Below are 21,187 nucleotides of genomic sequence, written 5' to 3' on the forward strand. Positions count from 1 at the left end.
TGGTGGAATTCTGGACAAGGCCTCAATGTCACTAATCCTACGGGCTGATGTAAAATGCAACGAGAAGGGCAGATTTAAAGGGAAAGAATTTTTATTGGGGCTACCTCAATGGGCTCAAAGGGAGACACTTGTTCCAGGTTCTGGCATATATTCTTGTTGTGGATGCTTTCCTACTCTTAAATGGTTATTAGGTTATGAGAAAACTATTTCCCTATCAATAGCGTCCTCTCAAATTCCACACCATCAGATGTAAACTAGACACTCGTGGATAGAAGATTGGTCCCTGGGAAAGGAGGGCTGGGAGTTCTGGAAGAATCCATGGGTTGGTGATGGACATCCTCCTCAGACAGGAAAACCACAGCCTCTTAGGCCAAAAGGGGGCGATTAGGATAACACGTGCCCTGTCCTCCCGGATCTTAATCAACACCAACGGAATTAGGGCTATCGAAGGAAAAGCATATGCCAGATTGAAGTTCCACGGAATCAACAGAGCATCTACCGCTTGTGGACCTTCTCTGGGGTTTAGAGAACAGAACCAACGCACCTTCCTGTTCCCTCTGTTGGCAAACAGGTCTATGTTTGGACATCCCCACATACGCACAATCCGGGTGAAGACAGTTTGGCTTACCACCCATTCTCTCTGCCTGAACTGGTTGCGGCTTAGGAAGTCGGCCTTAATGTTCTCCTTTCCTCTTATGTGCAGGGCAGTTAATGACAGCAGATGAGCTTCGGCCATCTGAAATATACGATCCGCCACTTCCATCAAAGACGTGGACCGGGTCCCCCCTAGTGGTTGATGTAGGATAGTTACCCGATGTTCGGAAAGTATTCTGACGTGTTGACCCTGTAAGGACATAAGGAGCTGTCTTATTGTTGCCAGATCCATTGCCAACAACTCTTTCAGGTTAGACGAACCAGCCTGCTCACTGCTTGTCCACCTCCCTTGGACCCACACCTCCCCTAAATGAGCCCCCCAACCCATGGGGCTGGCATCTGTAGTGACAATCCGGGAGCTATGGTTTACCCAGGGATAAATTTAACCACCAAAGGAGGGACTGTATAGTAGAGGGGGACAGAGATTTTCCTTTCCAGACACCCTCCAAGCTGGCGGTCGTTACGTAATACATCCCACACTAAAGCCCTAGTATGGAATTGGGCTCACCAAACAGCCGGAACACAGGAAGTGAGTGAGCCTAAAAAAGGACATAGTCCTCCTAAGGGACATAGATGGATTGTTCACTGCCTTCAGAAATTGACGTCGAATACCATCTAATTTGTCCTGAGGTACTGAACAGAACTCCAACCTTAGTCCTGAACTGATCAGATTATGGATCCATCTGCTATTTGATATTTTTGACCAGGTCAGGTAGAAATCCGGCAGCCTTCCCCCTACCTGGGGCGGCAGTTATTGGGGTTGTTTCCTGTTATTCCGGGAGGAGCCAAACATGTATCCTCTACCTTTGCTTTTCCCGTCGTCCCATCTGCTTTTATCCCTGGAAGACTTTCTACAGCTGAATCTTCTATTGAAGGAACGTCAGTAAGAAGGGCCCGACAGGTTAAGGAACTTCTTTTTCTTGTCCCCTGCCTTTTCCAGGAGTTTGTCCAACACTGGTCCGAACAAGTGTTCCCCTTCACAAGGGATGACCCAAAGCTTCAACCTGGCCTGGATGTCTCCCGGCCAACACTTTAGCCACAAAGCCCTTCGAGCTGCATTAGAATGGGCAGTGGCTCACCTGATTAAGTCTGCCGTTACGACCGACAGAAAACTTGCAGCTCCTTGCATCATGGGGAGAGTAGTCAGGATGCCTTCTCTGGATGCATTGTCCTTTAATTGTGACTAACTGGTCCAGCCAGACCATTAAAGACCTGGCTGTACAGGTGGCTGCCACCGCCGGCCTAAGGGACCCCGCAGACATTTCCCAGGTGCCTTTTAGAAAGGTATCTGCCATCTAGTGGGTTCTTTAGATTTCACATGTCCTCAAATGGTAGCGAGGCTTTCCTAGGTACCTTAGCGACTGCCGCATTCAGCTTCGGGGCTTTATCCCACAAAGACGAAGGATACTCCTCAAAATGATACCTTCTTTTGAAGGACGGAAATAGCTTTTCCTTTCTGGTCTCTTCCATTCCCGTAGAACAAGAGAGCAGATTTTATCGTTCAGCGGAAAGGACCTGTGTATTCTCTGATCCAGACCTCTGAACATTAAATCCTGCATGGATTTCTGTGGCCAGGGCTCAACAATCCCCATGGTATTATTAACTGCTTTTACCAGCCTATTCACCCGGTCAACAGGGAAGCAGGAACGGCTTGACCGGGCAACCGAAGACGATGAAGTCAAAGCAGAGGAGGCCAAAACAATCTCATCAGTCACTATCACTGTCCGACACCGGGGATCTAGGCCTTCCTTATCTTTTCCTTACTGACACATTCCTGGGAAAGAGATCTCACCGATTCCCTAACCTCTGCCCTAACAACCTCCCTCAGGCTAGACGCAAAGTCTGATGTCTCTTCCGCTACTGTCTGTTGAATGCATGGTTAGCACAGTCTCTTCCCATAGGAATCTGGCAGTAAGGCCCTGTAAATTGCACACTCCTTATGCTTGGCTTTAGTGGTACACTTCTTTCACCAGCAGAAATTTGGGAGAGGCAAGGGGAAGACTACTTCACCGAGCAAAATATCACAAAGATCACTTACCAGTGAAGCGTAACTGAATGGTATTGGAATCCGCGGGGGACATTTCTCACATCTAAAAATCCTGCTTAGGGGCTGGAACCTCATCCAGTCAGCTGGAACTTCACTGACTGGATCTCTTTTCACCCATAAGACCACCTCCTGCGTTGCTACGCGGCCGTCGATTGGTCACTCTCAAGTGGGGCTCCTGCTGTACAGGTGAACGCTGCACCTGTTCCTCTGGTGACTCCATGACTCCTTGCTGGGATTATGGGCTTAGAAGCACCTGATTTCACCCTGGCCTGCCTTAAATATCCTAGGCCACTCCCCCAATCTGGTACCCCCGGACTACCGGGTCAGAAGGTCCTCTGTTGTGAGTTAATTTTCCCCTTCACCATTGAGGTCTGATGAACTCCCTCTTCTGGTGAAGGAAGGTAGTGAGGCTGATTACCAAGCACCTGAGCAGAATGATGACTGGGTGACTGGAATTGCTGACTGGATATAAGGCAGCCGACGCCCTTCTGCCTTGCGGGTGATTTCTCTGAGGGATTCTAGGAGACCAGTCCGATTCCTGCTCCTCAAAAGCTAAGTTTTCTGCTCTGCTTTTTGCATTTGTGTTTTGGTTTTGTTTTGCCTTGTTTTTCTGGATTTCTGCCATTCCCTTCTGGGGTGAGCTGAATTCCTTTTTGCTCTGTCTTCAGAAAATACCTGAGTACTGATATAGTCTTTTTGAAGCCTAGCGTCTTCAGGGCTTTTTTCCCCATCAGTCTGTTGGCTCTTGTTTTGATAGGGTTTTTGGCGGATTGCAGACAGCAGCTTTTCTATCCTGTCCTATTTAGTTAGCTTGGGCCCCATCATTTGCTCAGCCTATCTTACTATCTGTGTGAGTGTTTTTTCATCTTGCTTCACCGTCATTATATGTTGGGGGCTGCCTATTGCTTTGGAGTCTGCTCTGGGGCAGTTTAGATTTCCCTTTCTGTCTTTAGGCTATTTAGTTCTCTGGCTGTGATCGAGGGGTCTAGGGCACCGTAGGAACCCCCCACGGCTACTGCTAGTTGTTGTTGATAGGTTCAGGGGTCTGCAATCCGATAGCTGCCAACTTCTCTGGTTTTCTGGACTTAGCTAGTATTTCTGTTTTTGCCTCCTACGGTGACTCATTCATAACAGTCCTCCACGTGGCCTGCCAACTGCTTCCTCCCCTGGGATCTGCAGGCCGTGACCCTCCAATCGCCCCCCCGGCACTCCCACCGCCGGTGACACCCCCTTCCGGTCCCATGCTCCAGACCCGCATGCCCCAACCGGCGCGCCACCTGCCCCTGGACGCGCATGCCCACAGCCCCAGGAATCGCGTCCTTCTACAGACTTACAGCCGTGGCAACCTGCCGCATCCTCGGGAACCCTAGACGCGTCATAGGGGGTGCATCCCAGCCCTGTTACAGGACGTGTCCCTGCCACATCACAAGGGGCACACTGTTGTGAGTTCATTTTTCCCTTCACCGTTGAGGTCTGATGAACTCCCTCCTATGGTGAAGGAAGGTAGTGAGGCTGATTACCAAACACCTGGGCAGCTAGATGATGACTGGGTGGCTGGGATTGAGGACTAGATATAAGGCAGCCGACGCCCTTCTGCCTTGCTGGTGATCCTGCTGGATTCTTGGAGACCAGTCTGATTCCTGCGTCTCAAAGCTAAGTTTTTCTGCTCTGCTTTGTACACTTCAGTTTTGTTTTTGTTTTGCCTTGTTTTTTGGGAGTTCTGCCATCCCCGGCCGGGGGTGAGCTGAATTCCATTTTTGTCTCTGATCTGTTGATCTTTTGCTCTGTCTTCAGAATATACCTGAGTGCTGATTTACTCTTTTGAAGCTTAGCGACTTCAGGGCCTGTTTTTCCTATCAGTCGGTTGGCACATTTTGGATAGGGTTTTTGCGGATGGCAGACAGCAGCTTTCCTATCCTGTCCTATTTTAGTTAGCTTGGGCCCCATCATTTGCTCAACCTATCTTTCTATCTGTGTTAGTGTTTTCATCTTGCTTCACCGTCATTATATGCCTATTGCTTTGGGGTCTGCTCTGAGGCAGTTTAGTTTTTCCCCTTTCTGTCTTTAGGCTATGTAGTTCTCCGGCTGTGATCGAGGGGTCTAGGGCACCGTAGGAACCCCCCACGGCTACTGCTAGTTGTTGTGGATAGGTTCAGGGGTCTGCAATCCAATAGCTGCCAACCTCTCTGGTTTTTCTGGACTTAGCTAGTATTTTGTTTTTTCCTCCTTCGGTGACTCATTATAACAGCACACCCAGCCACCGCCACCCAGGCCTGTTCGGCCGCTAGCGGTACCACCACCGTGCGCCAGAACCGCAGTCCCTTAGCACACACACCGCCGCCAGCCCTGAGCATATTTACCTGCACCTGAGCATTGGACCACGCCCAAGCCAGTCATCCTACCTGGACACCACTTGCCTGCTACCGCTCAACGTGCAGTCCCCCTGGACCAACTGTGGAGCTTCCAGGGCATTGGACCAGCCGAGGGAGGGGACCACCGCTGCCTGAGCCGACCGACCAGGCCTGGGTATGACTTCTATCTTTTACCTTCTTCACAGGTATGCATGAAGAGGTTCAAGGACAGGAAACCAACTAATGCGGGAGAGAGGTGCCGCCCTTTTATGTCTGTAGGTTTCCTGTCCCTGAAGGGCGGATCCCCTCTCTCGTGGTGCTGTCATGGGAGACCGAATAAATACAAAGTGATAATCTTTTCCAATTTGCATGAATAGAAACACAAGGACAGACTGTTATTTAATTGCTTAAGTAAAACTGAAAGTTTAGAAAACTTTTAGTCAGTCACAGAGACACTTCAGAACATTCAAATGGTGTAAGTAAGGTTGCAAAGACCCCCACGATCAGTAAAGAGTAATAAATATAAAACACTTTATGAAACAAAAAATTTGGCAAAGACGACCCAGGACTGATGAGCAGCTAGAATCCCACATCAGACAAGAATGGGCCAACTGTTGTGAACACCTTTGGCCTGGCTTCTGAGTGTGGGTTCCCTCTGGTGGTTGCTGCTGGTAATGGAGCTTGTCTGGCTGACAGAAGTCAATCACCTGAGAGAGACTGGAGAGATTTAAGTGAGCAACCTTCCCTCAGTTGTTGCTGGTGATTTGGTTTGCTTCCTGAGCATTTTGGAAGTCTGCTTGCCTCCTGCTCCGTCCTGCATCTTTCAGATAAGTTATTTGTCTGCTTGAATCTTTTTTGCATTTTGATTCATTTTTGCTGTTCTCTGATTTTTGCTCTGCTGGTGTGAGTTCAGCCGGGTTCCCTGTTGGGACCTGTGCTAGACTCTGTTTCATATGCCACAGCTTGTGTCAGTCTTTTCTGTATCTCTAATCCCTTGTTATATCAGTATCTTTGTTTTGCGTCCAGATCACACCAGAGTTCTGATTTAGTGGGGGAGAGGTCGTGTGGCCTCAGTATTTTTGCATATCAAACTTGTTGGATTTTTCTTAGGGTTTTTTGCGTGATTGTAGACTAGGGTGACCGGATCTCATATGGGGGGGAAAAAAAATGTCAGAATCTTGTTCATTTGGACCCCACAAAACGATTCCCCTTTCCAGATATTGAGATAGCCAAAATTTCAGCTCGATCAAACGACGTTAACCCATGCCGCTCGTTGCTCAAAGTTTGAAAAAATCCAAATTGAGGTATTTTAAGATTTAGGTATTTTGCATAGTCTGTTAGACTATAAAGAATGTGACAACAACATTGCAGAAATAGCCCTGACCAAATTTTCGAACCATTTGTGGTATTTGAATGCAGAGTTGGTGGGATTATCGTTTTTTGATCCCAACATTACAGACAATGAAAAGTTGTTAATGGCTAATAAATTGCTCAGTAGCACAGATGAACCATCAGAGCACGCTAACCTACATGAGTTGATAATTTTACATAGTTATCTTATCTATTATAGAGCTTTTGTTAAAGTAGTTTTTGAAACGTCAGAATATAATGCTCGGCATTTGCTTACAACTTGCAGGACATATTGCTTCTGTTCTTCATCTTTTATCAGAAGGTCGTCAAAGTCGGTTACTTCCTACCTCTTTTAATTTTTCTTTCCTAACTTTTGGATTTACAACCCTAGCGTGCTCTGATGGAAAGGGGAATCGTTTTGTGGGGTCCAGACGGACAAAATTGCGACATCGATTTTTTGCGGTCACCCTATTGTAGACAGTATCCTTTTCTGTCCTGTTCTATCTAGACAGTTTGGGCCCCATCATTTGCTTACTCTATTTTCTGGCTGTGTTTTGTGCCTCATCTTGTCTCACCGGCAATATATGTTCGGGGGCTATCTATTCCTTTGGGGTTCTACTCCGGGGCAGTTTAGCTTTCTCATTTCTCTCTTTAGGCTTAGTTAATTCTTTGGATGTGCCGAGGCGTCTAGGGCATCGTAGGTATGTCCCACGGCTAATCCTAGTTGTGTCGTCAGTTTAGGGGTCTGCAATCCGCTAAGCTACCAACCTCTCTGGTTATCTGGTTACCTAGCCCATTCACCTGCTATCCTCCTTGGTTACCTAATCATAACAGCCAACATCCCTGACAACTCTGTTGTCGGAATACCTGCTGTGGCCAGGGGTTCCTTTCCTGTACCTAATGCTAGAGGCGCCCTAGCTATCCCTGCTCTCCGAATTACTTCTGATGGTGAAGATGCCAAGGCCACATACGTTGCTGAACTCCGGAATCAGCCCTATATCTGTCTCCCTACCCCACCCAAGAAAGCGGGGAAGAATAGTGTATGTATATTCACAAACCAGACTAACAAGGGCGGACGTACAGAGATAAATGAAAATATCAAACATACAAATATGCAGTCAGAGACAACAGAGAGGAACACTGGAGGAGAAAAGGAAGGAAAACCAAATAGGAGAGGACTAGGAATTGAACACAGCCGAAACACCAAGCAGTCAGAGATCAACACTCCAAACGCCTCTGCTAACAATCGACACCTCCACTCCACACCAGGCAGTATAAGGCCGGGGTCACACTAACCGACGCAAAATACGGTCCGTAGTTTACAGGCGTAATACGGATGAATGACCACTAAATAGTGCTCCGTATGTCATCCGTAAGCAAGGTGTGGTCGCGTATTTTGCGCATGTAAGCATCCGTATGTAATCCGTATGCCATCCGTATGCTGAGATTTTCTCGACGGCTTGCAAAATGGACATATAATGGAGCCCTATGACAGGTTTTATAACACAAAAGAAAGAATAGATATAGACACATAGAATACATTATATATATACATATATACACACACGTCATTGAGACACACATACAAACGGGGAGAAATATACCTGTTTTCTAGTACCTCTCCCCTTGGCACCTCACAATATATATATATATATATATATATATATATATATATATATATATATTATATATTTCACAGAGTTCTTCATAGCAGAATAGCCGCTAATTCAATTGCCGGCTTTTGTCAAATCATTCCCCAACCCGACATGAAATGACACATGGTTTACATACAGTAAACCATTTCATTTCATGTTTTGTTTTGTATGTCTTTCATTAGTAATTAGATGAGGGCTGATGTGTAAAATTTGGGAGGTGTAGGTGTTAATTTAAGGGGTTAATTCGTTGTAAAAAAAAATGTGTGGGCTCCCGCGGTAATTTGTCAATGAATTAGCGGCTATTCTGCTTTATATATATGTGTGTGTCAATGACGTATATATATATATATATATATATATATATATATATATATATATATATATATTCTATGTGTATCTATTCTTTCGTTTGTGTTATAAAACCTGTCAATGTGATTATACTGTATCGCGCACTGAATTGCCGGCTTTTCTAAAGGACACTGGGTGCGTATTTCTCGCAAGTCACACATCTGGTCCGTGTGTAATGCTTATTTTTAGCGCACCCATAGACTTGCATTGGCGTACTACAGGCGTAGTACGCTGACAATCGCAGCATGCTGCGATTGGCACGGACCGTAGAATATAGACGAGAAATATACGGCTGATGGGAGCTGCCCCATAGAGAATCATTTGTCTGTGTGTAATGCATGCTTTTAACGCCTCTAACTCATCCGTATTCCTCTCTAGTGTGACCACGGCCTTAGACTAACGCTGGCAATCCAGATTGCTAGAGACCAGTATATATAGGAGAGAGGAGTGGCCAATACTGAACAGCTGAGATCATCCAAGCAGGAAGGCTTCAGAGACGCTAAGCTGAACAGTTTAACCCTTGCACTGCTAACATAAAACTGCACTGTTTAATTTGAAGAAGTTCTTCTAATCAATGCAAGAGTATGTAAAATCTGATGCTGCGGTCTTCTGGCCCCTCTCTGTTGCAGTAAACCCCTGACAATCCCTCTCCCAAAACTCCCAGCAATCGGTCTCCTCGCTTCCCAGACACAATGGTAGACATGGTCCTGTCCCAACTTCTTTGAGACGTGTTGCTGCCATCAATTTCTATATTAGCTATTTTTTTACAAAAGAAATGCAAAAAGATTTCTAAATGATTGCAATCTTTTGTACTTTATATTTTACACTGCGTCCCAACTTTTTTTGGAATTGGGGTAGTATGATTTTTACAGGAGCCAAGTTGCTTTTTATTGCATTCTTTAAGGTTGGTACAGTGATACATTAATTCTGGTTTCATGTTTTTTTCTTTACAGAACTTATGAAATGGGTTAATTAATTTTGTATTTTGATAGATCAATTTTACGAAAGCAACAACCTAAAATATGCTTATTTCCTTATTTGCAGATTAGTAAAAAAGAGATTACAAATGGTAAAACAAAAAAAAACAACATTTAAAAACCATTTTAATTTTTTTTGTCCACTTGGGGACTTGAGCCTTTGATTTTATTACATGCTGCAATATTTTCATTTTGTATTATACAGTAAAAATGATGATCTCCTATGAAGGAGGTTGGGTCTGGGAGCCAAGGATGCAGGAAGATGGTGGCAAACATGGCCTTAAGCCAGCCCCTAGATATGGTACGGTATGCATTGTCGGGGGGGGGTTTGTTGGGAACAAAAACTCACACAGATCATAACAGTTAAATGCCGCTATCAGACAACAGCGATCAAAACTAATTCTGGTCTCTGCACTGCAGTTAGAGGCAGGTACATCTGGCACTTGCTTAGTATGGAATGGACTCAGCTCCCGATCCCACTCCATGTACCCAAACCCAAAGCGTCATGTAAATGTAAGTCACATGTTGGGAAGGGGGTTAAAGAAATGTGGTTGGAAATAATTACAATAATATATATATATATCACAGTCTGTATGTTAAAAATCATAAGAACAATGATTCTCAGACTACTTATTGTGAATTAAATTTCAGTTATAAGAAATAGCTCAGGTCTCAGACAAGATGGGACTGAGATTAGCTAGAACAGTCAGCACTGGGATCTAAATGTAGGTCACATTCTTTCCTGCCTGCCGCTCAGGGATTTCTATTACCGTATATACTCGTGTATAAGCCGAGCTTTTCAGCCCATTTTTTTGGGCTGAAAGTCCCCCTCTCGGCTTTTACACGAGTCATATACCGGGGGGGGGGGGGGGAAGGGGGAGTGTCAGAGATCATACTCACCCTCTGCAGCCCCCCGCTTGTTCCACGTTGTCGGCGCTGCTCTTTCTTCCTGCTTCAGCTGTCAAGTGTAACCGCTCATTAAATATGCGCATATTTAATGAGCAGTACCACACGACTGCTGAAGCAGGAAGGAAGAGCAGCGCCGACAACATGGAACAAGAAGGGCTGCACTGCAGAGACAAGCGCCAGGACCGGGTGAGTATGAACAAGGGGGAGGCATATTCACCTGTCTCTGCGCTCTGCTGTCTTGCGTCCTCTGCAGTGACATTCAGGTCAGAGGGCGCGATCGTGCCCTCTACCTGCACAGTCACTGCAGAGCCGGCAACGCTGATGAGCAGGGGGCAGCTATGGAGGTGAGTATGCAGTTTGTTTTTTTTTGTAATGGAGGCAGCGGCAGCAGCAGCAATATGATGGGGCCACACACTGTGCAGCAAAGCTGGGGCCACTCACTGTGCAGATAACTGGGGCCACTCACTGTGCAGCGAAGCTGGGGCCACACACTGTGCAGATAACAGGGGCCACACACTGTGCAAGCATAACTGGGGCCATCTGGGGGGCTACTCACTGTGCAGCATTATCTGGGGGGGCCACTCACTGTGCAGCATTATCTGGGGCCACTCACTGTGCAGCATAACTGGGGCCATTCACTGTGCAGCATTATCTGGGGCCACTCACTAGCAGCATTATCTGGGGCCACTCACTGTGCACCCTCGGCTTATACGCGAGTCAATAAGTTTTCCCAGTTTGTGTGACAAAATTGGGGGGGGTCGGCTTATATACGAGTATATACGGTAATTTTTTTTAATCTTCAGTAATTATCATACACTTTGCGCTGTGTCATTATAATAACCCTTTTTCTGAGATATTATTGAGACGATTATTTTACTTAATTTTTTTTATTTTACTCACCATTAATTCCACAGCACTTTACAGACATCATCTTAACTGGCCCCATGGGGGCTCACAATCTAGCTTACCTATCAGTATATCTTTAGAGTCTGGGAAAAAAAAAAAAAAAAAAAAAATCAGAGAACCCGGAGGAAACTCACGCAAATACTGGGAGAACATACATGAACCAGGACCCCAGCACTGTAAGGCTACAGTGCTAACCACTGGGCTGGCCATATATTACAGTAGCACTGGTCCTATTCACCATTGACACCAACTTACAGTTTATCAATGTAATGGTGAGTAATTTTGTGTGTACATCATATTACTACTGAGTAATGAATTACAGCCTGTATTATACAGTGATAAAATTCCAGAAAAAAGGGAGTTAAAAAATTATAATAACCACAAATAAAAGGTATACTCCAAATAAAATTGTATACAAAAGGAGTACAAGACACCATATAAACCTTATAAGTTATTAAATATCAATTTTACATATAAATTTTAAAAGAATTATGTGAATGTAACAAAAATGAAGGACATAGGACAATGAATGTGACACACTCACAATATAAAGATAAGGACCGGGGCTAATAAGACCAATTAAAACATAATACAGACATAATTGCAATAAAAATTGCTATATCAATATACAAATAGCATTAGACCAAAAGTAGAGATAAACATATCTCTCTCATTCTACGTACGGTATAGAATATAAAACATGCCACTTTGATATATATATTTTTTTTATATATTGTGAGGTAGCGCTGTCATCTAGTAGGGGATACTCCTTGCAGCCACAAAAAAAAAAAAAAAATCACATCCGGCACAGGATTTTCATCAAATCAAAAACCGGATTACGTACCGGTAATACTCTTTTGTAGAGCCACGACAGCACCCACTGAGAGAGGGGATCCACCCCTAGGAACAGGAAACCTACAGAGAGATAAAAGGGGGGGTCCCCCACGCTCCCTCAGTTGGATTACAGAGAACAAGAGGAACTGCCACACATGCTTTAGTCAATTTGCTCAGTGAGCGATTCTAGCATATATACTTATATCTTTTGCTACATTTCACATATTTATATACAGCTTCTATCCTTCACCCACCAGAGTGAACCACATGTAGATATATCAAGGGAGGGAAGTGAGCGGGTGCTGTCGTGGCTCTACAAAAGAGTATTACCGGTAAGTAATCCGGTTTTTCCTCTTCGCCACAACAGCACCCACTGAGAGATTTTCAGAGATAATCACCTGGGAGGGCCCACCGTGTTAAGGACAGATCTACAAAAGGCCAAGTCATCGGAAGAAGACAAATCTAGCCTGTAGTGACTATAAAAGCCAGAAGGAGAAGACCAGGTTGAGGCCTTACATATTAGCTCAATTGGGACATCCGTCCTTTCGGCCCAGGAAGAAGATATGGCTCATGCAGAATGTGCCCTCACGCCCTGTGGCGGGCCTTCTCCTTTTTGCCGAATATGCCAATGTAATTGCGTTTCTGATCCACACTTCTTGTTACCCTGGAAAGAGACAAAAAAGAGCCCTGCTCTGCCTCCTGGACTTAGAGTTATCTATATAGACTAATATGGCCCCTTTTACGTCTAGGCCATGTTATCTCTCCTTCTCCGGTGTTGCCGGGCTATCATAAAAAAGAGGGAAGGTAGTTTTCTTGGATCTATGGAATTTAGCAGCCTCTCTAGGGAGGTAGGACGGGTCCATCTTTGACACTATTCTGCCCTGAAATATTGTCAGGAAGGAGGATCTATTGACAGGGCCTGGAGATCATGCATCCTCCTTGCCGATACTAGCCCTCCGTCAGGCGCAATAGATCTGACAGGCACACAGTAATTAGTTTCACTTCTCTCTCCTTGCCCACTTATCAGAAAACCCCACCCCTCCTAGTTATCTCCTGACTCTAGAGGCTCTGTGAAACCTGATATCACAGTGACTCGGCAGACCTTCTAGTGAGCAGATATCAACACTTTGGCTTCTCAGGCACATTGCGCCTGATTTCAACACAAATTGAAAGGTTAGTATTTTCTTTTTTTATTCATCACGATTGTGTATTTAGCTTGTTTTATGAAGGATTAATGCTAAGTTAGTGTACATAAGTACTGTTTTCTTAGACAAAAGGAGGGTGGCTTCTAAGGCACATTGCGCCCTAACACATACTCTTTCTCTCTTGCTTCAGATTTTCTGCTGCAATGGCCAGAAAACAGTATGATTCATCTAAACCCCTTCATTTAGAAGAAATGAAGATTTTTTTGTTAGAAGATGATGAGGAAGAACCAGCAGTAACTGAGGATTTAGAGGAATCTAGTGACATTTCATCTGAAGATGAGGTAGCAGAATGTAACACTGATTCTGGAACAGAGCAGGATGGTGATGACACTGATACAGAGGAAACAGACACAGATCTAGCTTATTATTTGGGCAAAGATAAAAATACAAAGTGGAACAAAAAGGCACCCAAGAACAAACAGCGCAGAGAATCCCACAATATTATTACACACCTTCCTCGAGTTATTGGAAGTGCTAGAAAAGCTAAAACTGCAGTGGAATGTTGGAGTAATCTAATTACAGATAGCATGTTGGAAACTATTGTTCGGTTCACTAACCAGTATATTGACACAATCAAAGAGCAATTCTCCAGAGAGAGGGACATCAAAAACACTGATGTGATTGAACTCAAGGCATTTATTGGCTTGTTATACCTAGCTGGTGCTTTCAGAGCAAATAGGCAAAGTTTGGAGGAGCTGTGGGGGACAGACGGTGATGGCATCGAAAAATTCAGCCTTGTGATGAATCTGAAACGATTCAAAGTCCTGATCCGTTGCCTCCGTTTCGATGATCGAAGTACCCGGACAGAACGAAAAGGTTATGACCGGCTTGCACCAATTCGGGACATATTTCAACAATTTATTATGAATTGTCAAAAAAGCTATTGCCCGGGGCAAAACCTCACTATTGATGAGATGCTTCCAGGTTTCCGTGGAAGATGTGGTTTTCGGCAATATATACCATCAAAGCCAAACAAATCTGGAATTAAAATTTTTGCCATGGTTGATGCAAGGATGATGTACACTATGAACATGGAAGTTTATTGTGGAAGACAGCCACCAGGTCCTTTCAATGTGAGCAACAAGCCTAGTGATGTGGTAAAGAGAATTGCTGAGCCAATGTTTGGATCTGGTCGAAATATCACTGCTGACAACTGGTTTACTGACTTTGATCTGATTGATTTTTTAAAAACGAAAAAGCTGTCATATGTGGGAACTGTTAGAAAAAACAAAAGGCAGTTGCCGCCAGATTTTCTATATACAAAAGGCAAACAACAGTATAGCACTATGTTTGGGTTCAGTAATGGAAAGATTTTAGTTTCTTACATCCCACGCGAGAGGAAAAATGTGATTTTGGTCTCTTCATTACATAATGATTACACCATTGATCCAGAGTCTGGGGAGCTAAGGAAACCAGAAATCATAACTTTTTATAATTTGACCAAAAGCGGCGTTGACACTGCTGACCAAATGTGTGGCAATTTCAATGTAAGTCGAAATACCAAACGCTGGCCGATGGTAATCTTCTTTACAATGCTGAATGTGGGTGGCATCAACTCACAAGTAATTTACCTCGGTAATGAACTTAAACAAATGCGCAGAAGAATGTACCTAAAACAATTGGCTAATGAACTGGTGAGTGGAGAGCTAAGCCTAAGAAGTACAAAGACGGTTGGAATGCCCCTTGCCCTGCAACACCGGTTGAAGAGATATCGTCCCAAGGACGTTCCAGAACAAACACCGACTCTACCACCTTCTAAAAGACGCAGTTGTACTACCTGCTCATTTGTATCTGGTTTCAGAAGGCTTTCTAAATATGACTGCAAAATATGTAAAGAATCAATCTGCCTTTCCCATGCAACTTTCGTCTGCCAGCCTTGCTTTTCTAAGTGTACCTGTGCTGCTTCTGCTGCAATTGAAACCACTGAAGATGAGTAGAAAATAATTAAGTAACATCTAAGTGCAATATCCTTTAAGTTTTTTTCCATAATTTTATATTTAAGCAATAGTTAAGTAAAGATAACTGGAGCCTATTTGGCGGTACTACCGAAAAGTGGTACTTTTAGTTTTAATAAGTTTATGGTTAATAAATGTTTTTTTTTGCATCTGATTTGGTGTAATCTCTTTTAATACATTCCTATGAAGGTCACTGACTACTTCTATAGTCCTGAAATTGAAATATATAGCTACTATAGGTGGTTTTCTGACCTGTGCTTGTCAGGCACATTGCGCATGAACTGAGGAGAATCTATATTGCGCCTGACGGAGGGCTAGAGCTACCAATAAGGCGGCTTTCAATGAAACGCACTTTATTGAGGCTAAGTGTATGGGCCCGAATGGTCCCTGCGTGATAGCATCTAGGACTATGCTAAGGTCCCAAGGTGGTTTTTGAAGGATGTGAACCGGGTTTGCTTGCTGGCAAGCAGAGAAAAATCGAGCTACCCCTTCGTTGCCCGCCCGTCATAATTATACTTGGCCTCCAGAGCCGAAACTTGGACTTTTAGGGTGTTACCTGCAAGTCCGAACTCACGCCCTTCCTGCCGGAACTCTAATATGGCAAGGATAAAGACCCTCCCCGGAAAGGTCTGCTGAATGGAAAGTTAAAGTTTTTCCTGCAAGAGGGTGCCAATTAAGTCATCTGAGAATCCCCTTAGCTTCAGTAACTGCCTCTCAAATTAAATGCCGTGAGGCGTAGAACTTTGACCTGAGAGTGGTAACAGGGTCTTTGTGAGCGCAGGTCCCGATCCAGAGGGAGAACCCATGACATGGCTCTCAGCCATGAAACCCACGGCTTTTTGGCCCAACAGGCTATTAAGATGACTCTCGCTCCTTATTACCTCATCATCCTGGTAACAACTGGCGATCATAACATCAGAGGGTCTGGTGAACCGTCCAAGGGTTTAGAAGGGCGGCGAGTACATCCGAACTGTCTTGTTCTGTACAGTGGAGCGAACCTTTCAACCCGCCTAATGTATCGAACAGATCTATCTCCGGCATGCCCCATATAGCCGCTATCATCCTGAAGATGCACTGGCTGAGCACCCATTCCCCTTGATGTTGGGTAGGGTGGCTGAGGAGGTGTGCTTCGGAGTTGTCCACTCCTCTGACATGGAGAGCAACCAGGAACAGGCTCTGAAGGTGTTTATTACCCTGAAAAAATGGGTCAATAGGGACAACAGGTGTGTTTTGGCTCTCTGCAGGATTCTCTCTGCGGTAGATATCGGACTTCTTGACTGTATTCCTCCTCACACTATGAAGGTACCATATCATACCATGAAGCATCCTGAAGTGATATGAGGCCCTATTAAGGACCATGAAGCACTAAGTACCATGAGGTACCATGAAGCACCATGAAGTACTCTGAAGCAATGTGAAGTACCATTAAGTACCATGAAGTACCATGAAGCACTATGAAGTACCATGAAGTAGTCTGAAGCACTATGAAGTACAATGAAGCGCCATGAAGTACTATGAAGTACCATGAAGTACTCTGAAGCACTGTGAAGGTACTATAAATTACCATGAAGTAATATGAAGCACTATGATGCAATCTGAAGTATGCAAGACTCTGCTGTGCTGTTGTCATGGTGCTGGATGAGTTAAGTATGTGTGGGGTCAGGAGGGGTTTACAGGGTAGATGTAGCAGAGCCGTGTGTGTACGAGGTGTACGGAGCGGAGCCGTGTGTGTACGAGGTGTACGGAGCGGAGCCGTGTGTGTACGAGGTGTACGGAGCGGAGCCGTGTGTGTACGAGGTGTACGGAGCGGAGCCGTGTGTGTACGAGGTGTACGGAGCGGAGCCGTGTGTGTACGAGGTGTACGGAGAGGAGCCGTGTGTGTGCGAGGTTTATGGAGAGGAGCCGTGTGTGCGAGGTGTATGGAGAGGAGCCGTGTGTGTGCGAGGTGTATGGAGAGGAGCCGTGTGTGTGTATGAGGTGTACGGAACGGAGCCGCGTGTACGAGGTGTACGGAGCGGAGCCGCGTGTACGAGGTGTACGGAGCGGAGCCGCGTGTACAAGGTGTACGGAGCGGAGCCGCGTGTACGAGGTGTACGGAGCGGAGCCGCGTGTACGAGGTGTACGGAGCGGAGCCGCGTGTACGAGGTGTACGGAGCGGAGCCGTGTGTGTATGAAGTGTATGGAGAGGAGCCGTGTGTGTATGAGGTGTACGGAACAGAGCCGCTTGTACGAGGTGTCTGGAGCAAGTGGAGCCATATGTGTACGGGATGTACGGAGCGGAACCAAGTGTGTACGAAGCATACAAAGCGGGCTTTTCCCATGGACACAGGAGTACACGGCGGAGCCCCGAGGAGCATTTTAAAACACACACATGATGTTCCACCTGAAGTGATGTGCTGGAAGCTAACCGGAAATGAGATAATTTCTTGAGGAGATTGTGACGGAACCAGGAATGCTTCAGATCCATCACTGTGTCCTCCTCTGACAGCGCAGACAGCAGGATCGCCTTGGAATCGGGGATGCTGGCCATGTGAGCGGATCATGATATGTCCTGCATCGGGAGGCTCATGTGGGCACTACTACAATGGGAGCCGGGCTGCTATAGTATCTTTATAGAATCTTTTATTTCTCTCTTTTTCTCATTCTCTGTTCTGTCTTTCCCTCATTTTCTCTCTGTTCTTTCTTTCCCCTCTTTCTTTCTCTCTCTGTTCTTTCTTCTTTCTCTGTGCTTTCTCTCTCTCTCTCTGTTTTCTCTCTTCCTTAGTGCCAGTCAGTGTGCCCATAATGCCAGCCACTGTGCCCTCAGTACCAGTCAGTGTGATTAGCAGTGCTAAATGGGTGCGATTAGGCGTGGACATGGGTGTGACTAGTTGTGAAATGGGTGTGGCCGGGCGTGGCCTAAACTTTGCAGCGGCGTCCCTCTTTCCCTTCTTCAAAAGTTGGGAGGTATGATAGGGGCAGCTATGACCAGGGGGTCTGGTTGCCCAATGGATAGCAGTTCTGCCAGGAATTCTGTCACCGTGCATACAAAAGGGGACAGAGCTTTAGGAGGAGTACTGTACCTAAAAGCAATAAATAGGACTGAGCTGAAATACTGGGCACAGCTCTGACTACATGTTATATAGTCGTGTTAATCTTCTCTCACTTCTTGTAACCTACATCTGTACAAAAATATTATATAGTCACCATGTGACTAATGGGCCTGTGTAACTTCAAATGCCAGGGCTGAACTTTAGTCCCAGTCTGGCCCTGCACGGGACCTTCCACTCTGGACCAACCGGGTCCCTGCATTCACCACATATGACCTACCCTGGCGACATTATATGGTCTATAGCCACGCCCACCGGGTCACGTGACTATGACCTCATCACAGGTCCTTCACACACTCACATAGCCTTTTACTACAGGCATTTTCAGACACACCCCTCGGTGGGTTTGTAGGTAACCAGAACCCGCCCATCTCTCTAGTTACCTGAAGACTTCTCCCTTACACTTTGAAACAATACCTCAGCAATGATATTGCTGATCACACATACACAAGTCTCCATCTCAAGGCAACCCACTTTGAGATACATTACCATCCTTCAGGATTCTGCCACTCATCCGTTCTCTTGGGACCTCCACACAGCGCCCCCTAGCGGACAGTGGTTACTACACCACATACCTCGCCCCTCTGTTCAAACTTGCGGGGTTGAACACACAACATTACATCAGGCTCTCGAGACCGGGCACTCATCACACCTTGCCCCACAGGTCGAGAGAACCTTTTCCAACTGTCATACTGCCTCCTCCCTACGTTAGGCCTCCCCCACCCCCAGCGGTCAGAATATCGGTCCTGCTCTTTGACCCTCCAGTTACAGTCTGTCTGACACTGTCAGACACTGTCTAGTCACCACCTTCCTCTCTCTGTTTGTTCCGTTCCCCGACCAGCTCCCCCGGTTGGTACGGTCATCAGTCTTAAACAGGCCTACTGTCTGGCCTGAGTCTGACTCATTTAGGGTCTCACAGGAACTACGGTCTCTCAACGTCATCCTGCCAGTCGAACTACCACTTGCTGACATTCTTCGGCCATCTGCCCTGTCACTTCTTGGCGGAACTCCTCGGGTCCTTACATCTTGTTGGGTTGCAGGCGGCCGCCACCTGGTATTCCGTACTTCTTTATTAATTCGCCAGCGGTCCTGCCTCAACTGCTCAATCTCTTGCAGGTACCCCACTCGATACTCCAAGAGCATCCGAAAGTCTCTCAGGCTCTCTACGGAGCCAACCACCAGGATGGGAATCCTATCCACTTCACTGGATACTTGGTCTTCATCAGGAGGGATCCTCACTCTCACCACACCGGAGATATTCACAAGGTCTTGCATTACCTTCCCGGATCTTGCAATGATTCTCCCAATCAGAGCTTTGGGTACCGGCACCACATCTTTCCGCAAACCCAGCTGATCCATAGCCTCCCTTGCTAATTCTAGGCGTCGAGCAGCCTTCACATTATTCTGCCTGACCCGCTGTTTGGTGGGGAGACATTGTAGATGCATCTCTTTCAGGACAGCTACTCTGTTTGATGTATCTTCTCTGTCCGATACTAGCACCAGCTGCCGAGTCTCAGGTGCCCAGCGCACCTTACACGCTTTGACCGCTTCTTTGAAAGCCTCATGCACACCTTCCTCTGCACAGGCTTCTTGCATGTCCTCTGGTACATCAATCACAAACTGGAAGGTTGTGGTCTTGCTCTCTTCCTGGACCGAAGGCTCTAGCTTTACCATGGACACTTCCCTCACTACAGTTGAGCCGACCGGGTGACTGTCTTCTTCAGTTCTTAACTCACGAACTTCACACGTGTCATGCTCACCATGTCTGTTTTGCCTCATGACCCTGGAGCGGTGTGCACGTGCATCTCATGTCTGCTATCCTGCTTGTTCCCTAGAGCAGTGTGCACACTCACCTCATGTCTGCTGAGCTGCAAGATGCCTGCGTTTCTGCTTTGCCTTCTGCAATCATCTCGTCATGTCTGAATCTCTGATCATGTGACCTTTCCTAGGATCCTGCACTGTCTGGTTCTGCAATCATCTCGTCATGTCTGAAACCTTGATCATGTGACGTTTCCTAAGATCCTGCACTGTCTGGTTCTGTGATCATCTCGTCATGTCTGAAACCCTGATCATGTGACTGCGCTCTGTGATCCTGGCGCATCTGAACTAGGAAGTTCTCCCCTGGTCCTGACCCGGAAGAGGAGGTGCTATGCCCTATATTAGACCGCCCCTTCCTATGCTCAGGGCCTGAGGATTGTGTTGCTTCTCTGCATGGCTGTTTGGTCTGTGGGGTTGCTCCCTCTATTCTGTGCCCTTGCACTCTGCTCTGTCGTGCATCTCTGCACACGCTCCGTGCTCGTACTCCATCTGTTGTCCCGTGCCTTGTCTTATGTTTGTCCGTTGTGCCATGTTCGTCCTTGTGCTGCTTGGACTTGTAGTCCTTCTGTTATTCTCTGCCTTGCCTGTTTTTGAAATGTCTTGCCTTCGCTATGCTCGGCCTTGTTCCTCCATATGGTCTCTGTCTTTGCTTGCTCTGCCTTGCACACGCACCATTCCTCCTCTCTTACTTTTTGAGCTCTTTTCCATGTCTAGTCCCAAGGCTCTGCCTTGGCCCGACTCTGGGCTTCGGCCTACGCTCCGCTGCTAGCTCTGTTCTTGCTCTGACCTGATTCCGTGTTTCTGCCTATGCTTCCGTTCCTGGTTCCGTACACTGCCTAAGCTCTGTCTTGTTTCTCGTCTTGTCTTCCCTTGCTCTTTCTTCGTGTGCCCTTTGCATGCGCCTGGCCTTCCTAGCCTCCTGTTTGTGCCTCAGCCGTGCCTGCCCTAGCCGTGCCCGCCTGCTTGTGCCTCAGCCGTGCTCGTCGGTCAGTGACAGCTGTGTCGCCTGCCATGCCTCAGCCGGGTTCGCTGGAGTCTTGCCCGTCTGTCAGTGCCGCAGCCCGATCAGCTAGTCAGTGCCCCAGCCGT

The 21,187-nt window shown here is 46.3% G+C and overlaps 1 protein-coding gene across 2 annotated transcripts in view; it reads right to left on the reverse strand.

The window, feature by feature from the left end:
* PLCXD1 (phosphatidylinositol specific phospholipase C X domain containing 1) overlaps positions 1-21,187 on the reverse strand; it is a 63,239-nt gene that overhangs the window by 32,721 nt on the left and 9,331 nt on the right. The window lies entirely within an intron of this gene.

The sequence above is a fragment of the Dendrobates tinctorius genome, unplaced genomic scaffold (assembly GCF_039654945.1).
Source record: "Dendrobates tinctorius isolate UK_male_01 unplaced genomic scaffold, ASM3965494v1 ptg000121l, whole genome shotgun sequence".
Taxonomy (NCBI): Eukaryota; Metazoa; Chordata; class Amphibia; order Anura; family Dendrobatidae; genus Dendrobates; species Dendrobates tinctorius.